At 37.0% G+C, this 9,970-nt stretch overlaps 1 long non-coding RNA gene across 1 annotated transcript in view; it reads left to right on the top strand.

The window, feature by feature from the left end:
- Nucleotides 1-4,586: 4,586 nt before the first annotated feature.
- The window catches only part of LOC128651542 (uncharacterized), a 66,526-nt gene continuing 61,142 nt past the window's right edge, over nt 4,587-9,970 (top strand). Inside the window, exon 1 of the long non-coding RNA XR_008401117.1 lies at nt 4,587-4,611. This is a non-coding gene — a long non-coding RNA (uncharacterized LOC128651542). The remainder of the gene's footprint in view (nt 4,612-9,970) is intronic.

Genomic DNA, 9,970 nt, shown 5'->3' with positions numbered 1-9,970 from the left:
GTACTGACAAAATCCTAATCTTTTGACTGCATGCAGAGATTTTTTTTCTCAGTAAAGACATCATTTCTGAATGTGACAGTTTGGCCAGAATCCCAGAATATATTTGTTTTATCCAGCAGCTACAGAATGGCATCTGAAAGTATAATGTTTGTGTTTCTTTCTTTATCCAAAAGTGACCAAATTGAAATACTACATAATATTTATTAAAGTAAAAATGTTACAGATATGTTTTGCTAAGCGGAGTATTTTGCTAATGCAGTTACACTGAATTATTCTAGAATCCATGTTGAATTGTTTGAATTTTGTATAATAATTTATTTTAACCATTTAGAAACTACGGCGGAAATTTACTTAAATCAAATTAGATTTACAATAATAAAAAAATATAATAATAATTAAATGGTGAAATTATTACAATCAGGACAAACACAGCATAAATTGATAATACATTTAAAAAAACTTTGTTGTTTTTTAAAGCTACAACAACACTAAATAGTGTGATATCTAGACCTACAATATTCACTAAATATAAAAAAAAGCTCTATACGCAACCATCTAAAAATGTAATTTGCCGCTAGTTCAAAACTGATATTGACATTTCAAGAACACATGGGATAGTTACAAAAGTACATGCAATCTGTTAAGGTACAAAAAAAATGCACCAGGGGCACTAAAATATAAAGGAAAGAGAATTTAAAAAAATAGTGTAATATTGTAACTACAAAAGAGAAGATTAGTAACTTACTTAGGCACTCACATTATATAGACTAAAACTATAATGAAAATCACAAGTGGTTTAAAGAATAGTAAAATTAAAAATAAACTTAATTATTCAGACAATATTATTATTATTTTTTATTTGTAAAGCGCCAACAGATTCCCATGGGTACAGTTGACTTTAGTTATCCAGTTGACTTTAATTATCAAATGTGTATTTTCTTTCTCTTGGTATCCTATGCTGAAGGGTAAACCAAGGTGGGTTTATTAGCTCAGAAGTGTGTTTATATCTTTATTACTCTATGGCCACAGTGTTTAACATTGCTAAAAACATTGTTGCAAATTATGCCTCTATAGAGTAATAAAGACACATGGACAATCCTGAGCTTCTATGAGCCTACCTAGGTTTACTCTTCAGCAAAAGATATCAAGAGAATGCCGCAAATTTGATAACATAAGTAAATTGGATTTTTTTTATTGCATGTTCTATATAAATTTTAAAATAAAATAATGATAAAACAATAAACAAAGCAGTAGTTCCGTAATTTAAAAAAATTTAAATACTCAATACATACAGTAAATGGAATTATGACAATTCTTTATCACACGCCGATAAACGGGCAAATTCACCAATTTATGGACGCACGATAAATAACCAGCCATTACAAGTGGCTGGTTCTACCGCAAGCTTGTGGTAGCGATTAGCGTGCCGAAAATTAACCAGAAATCAGATCTCTGGTTAATTTAAAAAAATGTGCCCCATCTGCCCCATAAATTAAGTATAGTGTGTTTTTTACAGAAAAAAATATTAGCATTTTTTTTAAATGCACTAAGCAGTTTTAAGGACTTTAATTGAGCAAGTGTGTGAAAAAAACACCACTGAAAGTGCCTTTACATGGTGGTCTATGGGGACTATGTGTTCTCTATAAATATTTATATATATGCTTATATACATATATATTTATGTGTTAATATATGCATATATAGATATTAACACATATATTCATATACATATATATTTATGTGTTAATATGTGCATATAAACATATTAACAAATATATTCATACACATATATATTTAATATTTGCTGCCCATCACTGCGCGACTTACCCTGTGCTAGGTTCTCATCCGTGTCTGACGGCATTAGAAGAATACTCTCATTGGAGTCTATGGAGGCACGCTCTCGTGAGTGTATAGCTTTCCTGTAATGCAAACGCAAGGTCATATTCGCATTGCGCTCAACTTGTAATACCAGTGAACATTTGTGTGCCCTGGTATTACTGAGTGGAGTGCAAATATCGCGCTCAATTAAGTGATATTTTGCACTCCAGTCGTAATCTGGCCCATTGTGTTTTCTCAAAACAATTACTCCATCAAAATCAAAGAAAGGACATTTTTACACAACATGGCTGTACTGTCTCTTGAAATCTGCTTCTAGATATGCATGTAAAAAATGTAGAAAAACATAATTTATGTAAGAACTTAACTGATAAATTCATTTCTTTCATATTGGCAAGAGTCCATGAGCTAGTGACGTATGGGATAGCAATACCCAAGATGTGGAACTCCACAGAAGAGTCACTAGAGAGGGAAGGATAAAAATAAAAACAGCCATTTTCAGCTGAAAAAATTAAATTCACACCCAAAAGAAAAAGTTTTTCTCATCATTGCAAAGAAAAAAATTAAAACATAAGCAGAGGAATCAAACTGAAACAGCTGCCTGAAGAACTTTTCTACCAAAAACTGCTTCCGAAGAGGCAAATACATCAAAGCTGTAGAATTTAGTAAATGTATGCAAAGAAGACCAAGTTGCTGCTTTGCAAATCTGATCAACTGAAGCTTCATTCTTAAAAGCCCATGAAGTGGAGACTGATATAGTAGAATGAGCTGTGATTCTCTGAGGCGGGGCATGACCCAAATCCAAATAAGCCTAAAGAATCAAAATCTTTAACCAAGATGCCAAGGAAATGGCAGAAGCATTCTGACCTTTCCTAGAACCTGAAAAGACAACAAATTGACTAGAAGACTTCCTGAAATCTTTAGTAGCTTCCACATAATATTTCAGAGCTCTTACAACATCCAGAGAATATAAGGATCTCTCCAAAGAATTCTTAGGATTAGGACACAAAGAGGGGACAACAATTTCCCTATTAATTTTGTTAGAATTCACAACCTTAGGTAGAAATTTAAATGAAGTCCGAAAAATTGCCTTATCCTGATGGAAAATCAGAAAAGGAGACTCACAAGAAGGAGCAGATAATTCGGAAACTCTTCTAGCAAAAGAGATAGCCAAAGAAAGTAGTTTAATATCCAAGGAATGCAAAGGCTCAAAATGAGGAGCCTGTAAAGCCTTCAAAACCAAATTAAGACTCCAAGGAGGAGAAATTGATTTAATGACAGGCTTGATACGGACCAAAGCCTGTGCAAAACAGTGAATATCAGGAAGCTTAGCAATCTTTCTTTGAAACAAAACAGAAAGAGCAGAGATTTGTCCCTTCAAGGAACTTGTAATGTAGACAAACCTTTATCCAAACCATCCTGAAGAAGCTGTAAAATTCTAGTAATTCTAAAAGAATGCCAGGAGAAGAACACCCAGAAATATGTCTTCCACACTCGATAATAAATCTTCCTAAAGACAGATTTACGAGCCTGCAACATAGTATCAATCACTGAGTCAGAGACACCTCTATAACTAAGCATTATAAAGTTAATGATTTGAGATCCTGATGGAAAAATGGCCATTGAGACAGAAAGTCTGGCCTTAAAGAAAGTGGCCAAGGTTGGCAACTGGACATCCGGACAAGATCCGCATACCAGAACCTGTGAGGCAATGCTGGTGCTACCAGAAACACAAACAATCGTTCCATGATGATCTTGGAGATCACTTTTGGAAGAAGAACTAGAGGTGGGAAGATATAAGCAGGTTCGTAAAACCAAGGAACTGCTAATGCATCCACCGACTCCGCCTGAAGATCCCTGGACCTGGACAGGTACCTGGGAAGTTTCTTGTTTAGATGTGAAGCCATCAGATCTATTTCTGGAAGACCCCACATCTGAACAATCTGAAAAAACACATCTGGATGAAGTGACCACTCCCCCGAATGTAAAGTCTGATGGCTGAGATAATCTGCTTCCCAATTGTCTACACCTGGGATATGTACCGCAGAAATTAGACACAAGCTGGATTCCGCCCAAGAAAGTATCCAAGATACTTCTTTCATAGCTAGGGGACTGTGAGTTCCACCCTGATGATTGACATATGCCACAGTTGTGATATTGTCTGTCTGAAAAAAAATGAACGGTTCTCTCTTCAACACAGGCCAAACCTGAAGAGCCCTAAAAATAGCACGGAGTTCTAAAATATTGATTGGTAACCTCACCTCTTGAGATTTCCAAACCCCTTGTGCTGTCAGAGATCCCCAGACAGCTCCCCAACCTGAAAGACTTGCATCTGTTGTGATCACAGTCCAGATTGGACGAACAAAAGTGGCCCCTTGAACTTGTTATGTATCTTGCTTCTCCTTTAAGGTAACCATCTTGGTTGTTTTAGACTCCACCTCTTTCATTTTTACCCTATTTAACATAACCATTTGCACTGATTCCTTGCTTGATTATTTGCTCATTGCCTAAGGGTAATATTTACTCCTTTCAAGCCTGTATGAAGAACGTATCTTATACTCTGATATTTGACACTCATAGGAACTCTATTTTCAAGTTTATTTTTACTTACCTGAACTCTGCTCTAGTACATCATTCTCAGCTGTCTAGCTACTCCTCCTCCTCACACATCTAGCCAGTTTCTGCCTGCTACTCCTGGAACTCAATTCAGCATCAAATAACTGTTAGCTCTTCCTGGAATCACACACAGACTAACTGCTTCAGGAACCGGTACCGGTAAGACTTTAAATGTGTACACGAATACCTATATCCATATTCTTATTTTTAAAACAGTATACATGAAGAATTTTCTTATTTTTTGTCAATTTCCATTTTTCATGAAAAATTTTGTCTTGAGTTTGATTTAGCATTTTCAAAAGGTACCTTTTAGTTTTTCTGCTCAGTTTTATATGCATAATACCTGTCTGTTTAAATATAATCTAGAAGTTAAATTTAGCTGCCATTCCAACTGAACTCCAGTTAAAGATTATACTTAGACATTTTTAATCAATGCTTTAGATTTGTATCAAAATGTTACAAATTTAAAGCAACATCAAAGCTTTGTTTAGTACAATATTAATTCTCTATCGCCTAGATTTAGAGTTTTGTTGGTAACGACCCGCGTAGCTAACGCTGGCTTTTTTCTGGCCGCACCTTTTAAATACCTCTGGTATTGAGAGTTCACAGAATGGCTACGTTAGGCTCCAAAAAGGGAGCGTACAGGCATATTTACCGCCACTGCAACTCTCGATACCAGAGTTGCTTACGGACGCGGCCAGCTTAAAAAACGTGCTCGTGCACGATTCCCCCATAGAAAGCAATGGGGCTGTTTGAGCTGAAAAAAAACCTAACACCTGCAAAAAAGCCGCGTTCTGCTCCTAACGCAGCCCCATTGTTTCCTATGGGGAAACACTTCCTACGTCTGCACCTAACACTCTAACATGTACCCCGAGTCTAAACACCCCTAACCTTACACTTATTAACCCCTAATCTGCTGCTCCTGCTATCGCTGACCCCTGCATATTATTTTTAGCCCCTAATCTGCCGCTCCGTATACCCCCGCCACCTACATTATCCCTATGTACCCCTAATCTGCTGCCCTAACATCGCCGACCCCTATATTATATTTATTAACCCCTAATCTGCCCCCCACAACGTCGCCTCCACCTGCCTACACTTATTAACCCCTAATCTGCCGACCGGACCGCACCGCTATTATAATAAAGTTATTAACCCCTAATCCGCCTCACTAACCCTATAATAAATAGTATTAACCCCTAATCTGCCCTCCCTAACATCGCCGACACCTAACTTCAAACATTAACCCCTAATCTGCCGACTGGAGCTCACCGCTATTCTAATAAATGTATTAACCCCTAAAGCTAAGTCTAACCCTAACACTAACTCCCCCCTAAGTTAAATATAATTTAAATCTATTGAAATGAATTAACTCTTATTAAATACATTATTCCTATTTAAAGCTAAATACTTACCTGTAAAATAAATCCTAATATAGCTACAATATAAATTATATTTATATTATAGCTATTTTAGGATTTATATTTATTTTACAGGTAACTTTGTATTTATTTTAACCAGGTACAATAGCTATTAAATAGTTAAGAACTATTTAATAGCTAAAATATTTAAAATAATTACAAAATTACCTGTAAAATAAATCCTAACCTAAGTTACAATTAAACCTAACACTACACTATCAATAAATGAATTAAATAAAATACCTAGAATTACCTACAATTAAACCTAACACTACACTATCAATACATTAATTAAATACAATATCTACAAATAAATACAATTAAATAAACTAACTAAAGTACAAAAAATAAAACAGAACTAAGTTACAAAAAATAAAAAAATATTTACAAACATCAGAAAAATATTACAACTATTTTAAACTAATTACACCTACTCTAAGCCCCCTAATAAAATAACAAAGACCCCCAAAATAAAAAAATGCCCTACCCTATTCTAAATTACTAAAGTTCTAAGCTCTTTTACCTTACCAGCCCTGAACAGGGCCCTTTGCGGGGCATGCCCCAAAGAATTCAGCTCTTTTGCCTGTAAAAAAAACACACAATACCCCCCCAACATTACAACCCACCACCCACATACCCCTAATCTAACCCAAACCCCCCTTAAATAAACCTAACACTAAGCCCCTGAAGATCTTCCTACCTTATCTTCACCATACCAGGTTCACCGATCAATCCAGAAGAGCTCCTCCGATGTCTTGAGCCAAGCCCAAGTGGGGGGCTGAAGATGTCCATGATCCGGCTGAAGTCTTCACCCAAGCGGGAGCTGAAGAGGTCCATGATCCGGCTGAAGTCTTTGATCAACAGCATCTTCAATCTTCTTTCTTCCGGATCCATGTTCATCCCGCCGACGTGGAACATCCATCTTCACCGACGACTTCCCGACGAATGACGGTTCCTTTAAGGGACGTCATCCAAGATGGCGTCCCTCGAATTCCGATTGGCTGATAGGATTCTATCAGCCAATCAGAATTAAGGTAGGAAAATTCTGATTGGCTGATGGAATCAGCCAATCAGAATCAAGTTCAATCCGATTGGCTGATCCAATCAGCCAATCAGATTGAGCTCGCATTCTATTGGCTGATCGGAACCAGCAGGATGTTCCGCGTCGGAGGTCGGGCCAGCAGGATGTTCCGCGTCGGAGGTCTGCAAGATGAACATGGATCCGGAAGAAAGAAGATTGAAGATGCCGTTGATAGAAGACTTCAGCCGGATCATGGACCTCTTCAGCTCCCGCTTGGATGAAGACTTCAGCCGGATCATGGACCTCTTCAGCTCCCGCTTGGATGAAGACTTCAGCTGGATCATGGACATCTTCAGCCCCCCGCTTGGGCTTGGATCAAGACATCGGAGGAGCTCTTCTGGATCGATCTGTGAACCTGGTATGGTGAAGATAAGGTAGGAAGATCTTCAGGGGCTTAGTGTTAGGTTTATTTAAGGGGGGTTTGGGTTAGATTAGGGGTATGTGGGTGGTGGGTTGTAATGTTGGGGGGGTATTGTATGTGTTTTTTTTACAGGCAAAAGAGCTGAAATCTTTGGGGCATGCCCCGTAAAGGGCCCTGTTCAGGGCTGGTAAGGTAAAAGAGCTTTGAACTTTTGTAATTTAGAATAGGGTAGGGCATTTTTTTATTTTGGGAGTCTTTGTTATTTTATTAGGGGGCTTAGAGTAGGTGTAATTAGTTTAAAATTGTTGCAATATTTTTCTGATGTTTGTAAATATTTTTTTATTTTTTGTAACTTAGTTCTTTTTTATTTTTTGTACTTTAGTTAGTTTATTTCATTGTATTTATTTGTAGATATTGTATTTAATTAATGTATTGATAGTGTAGTGTTAGGTTTAATTGTAGGTAATTGTAGGTATTTTATTTAATTAATTTATTGATAGTGTAGTGTTAGGTTTAATTGTAACTTAGGTTAGGATTTATTTTACAGGTAATTTTGTAATTATTTTAACTATTTTAGCTATTAAATAGTTCTTAACTATTTAATAGCTATTGTACCTGGTTAAAATAAATACAAAGTTACCTGTAAAATAAATATAAATCCTAAAATAGCTATAATATAAATATAATTTATATTGTAGCTATATTAGGATTTATTTTACAGGTAAGTATTTAGCTTTAAATAGGAATAATTTATTTAATAAGAGTTAATTAATTTCAATAGATTTAAATTATATTTAACTTAGGGGGGTGTTAGTGTTAGACTTAGCTTTAGGGGTTAATACATTTATTAGAATAGCGGTGAGCTCCAGTCAGCAGATTAGGGGTTAATGTTTGAAGTTAGGTGTCGGCGATGTTAGGGAGGACAGATTAGGGGTTAATACTATTTATTATAGGGTTAGTGAGGCGGATTAGGGGTTAATAACTTTATTATAATAGCGGTGCGGTCCGCTCGGCAGATTAGGGGTTAATAAGTGTAGGCAGGTGGAGGCGACGTTGTGGGGGGCAGATTTGGGGTTAATAAATATAATATAGGGGTCGGCGGTGTTAGGGGCAGCAGATTAGGGGTACATAAGGATAACGTAGGTGGCAGTCGGCAGATTAGGGGTTAAAAAAATTTAATCGAGTGGCGGCGATGTGGGGGGACCTCGGTTTAGTGGTACATAGGTAGTTTATGGGTGTTAGTGTACTTTAGAGCACAGTAGTTCAGAGCTTTATAAACAGGCGTTAGCCCAGAAAGCTCTTAACATCTGACTTTTTTCTGCGGCTGGAGTTTTGTCGTTAGAATTCTAACGCTCACTTCAGCCACGACTCTAAATACCGGCGTTAGAAAGATCCCATTGAAAAGATAGGATACGCAATTGACGTAAGGGGATCTGCGGTATGGAAAAGTCGCAGCTGGTTCCTAACTGACTCCAAATACCGGCGGTAGCCTAAAACCAGCGTTAGGAGCCTCTAACGCTGGTTTTGACGGCTACTGCCAAACTCTAAATCTAGGCCTATATTTCTGTTGTCCAACACTCAGCCACAAAACTTTAATATAGGGCAATAAGTTAGTCTGTCTAGCTGAATATTGCAGAACTATACGATTGTGATCTAACCACCAAGTCAGAGAGAGTTGAACATTGGGATTTAAAGATATTAATTGTGATATCTTTGTATAATCCCTGCACCATTGATTCAGCATACAAAGCTAGAGAGGTCTCATATGAAAACGAGCAAAGGGGATCACATCCGATGCTGCAGTCATGAGACCTAAAACTTCCATGCACAAAGCTACTGAAGGGAATAATTGAGACTGAAGGTTCCGACAAGCTGAAACCAATTTTATTCGTCTCTTGTCTGTTAGAGACATAGTCATGGACATTGAATCTAACTGGAAACCTAAAAAAATTACCCTTGTCTGAGGAATCAAGGAACTCTTTGGTAAATTGATCCTCCAACCATGTCTTTGAAGAAAAAACACTAGTTGATTCGTGTGAGATTCGGTAGAATGTAAAGACTGAGCAAGTACCAAGATATTGTCCAAATTAGGAAACACCGCAATACCCTGTTCTCTGATTACAGAGAGTAGGGCACAGAGAACCTTTGAAAAAATCCTTGGAGCTGTCGCTAGGTCAAATGGAAGAGCGACGGATTGGTAATGCTTGTCTAGAAAAGAAAATCTCAGAAACTGATAGTGGTCTGGATGTATCGGAATATGAAGATATGCATCCTGTAAGTCTATCGTGGACATATAATGACCTTGCTTTAAAAAAGTCAGAATAGTCCTTATAGTCAAGATTTTGAAAGTTGGCACTCTTACAAAACAATTCAAAATTTTCAGATCCAGAACTGGCCTGAATTAATTTTCTTTCTTTGGGACAATGAACAGATTTGAATAAAACCCCAGACCCTGTTCCTGGAACGGAACTGATATGATTACCCCTGAAAACTCTAGATCTGAAACACATTTCAGAAAAGCCTGTGCCTTCAATGGATTTATTGGAACGCATGAGAGAAGAAATCTTCTCACAGTAGGTCTTACTCTGAATCCTATTCAATACTCTTGAGAGACAATACTCTGAATCCAATGATTTTGGACAGAATTTGCCCAAA

Source organism: Bombina bombina, chromosome 3 (genome assembly GCF_027579735.1).
Source record: "Bombina bombina isolate aBomBom1 chromosome 3, aBomBom1.pri, whole genome shotgun sequence".
In the NCBI taxonomy this organism is placed as follows: Eukaryota; Metazoa; Chordata; class Amphibia; order Anura; family Bombinatoridae; genus Bombina; species Bombina bombina.
This window is presented reverse-complemented; position numbering and strand designations above follow the sequence as displayed.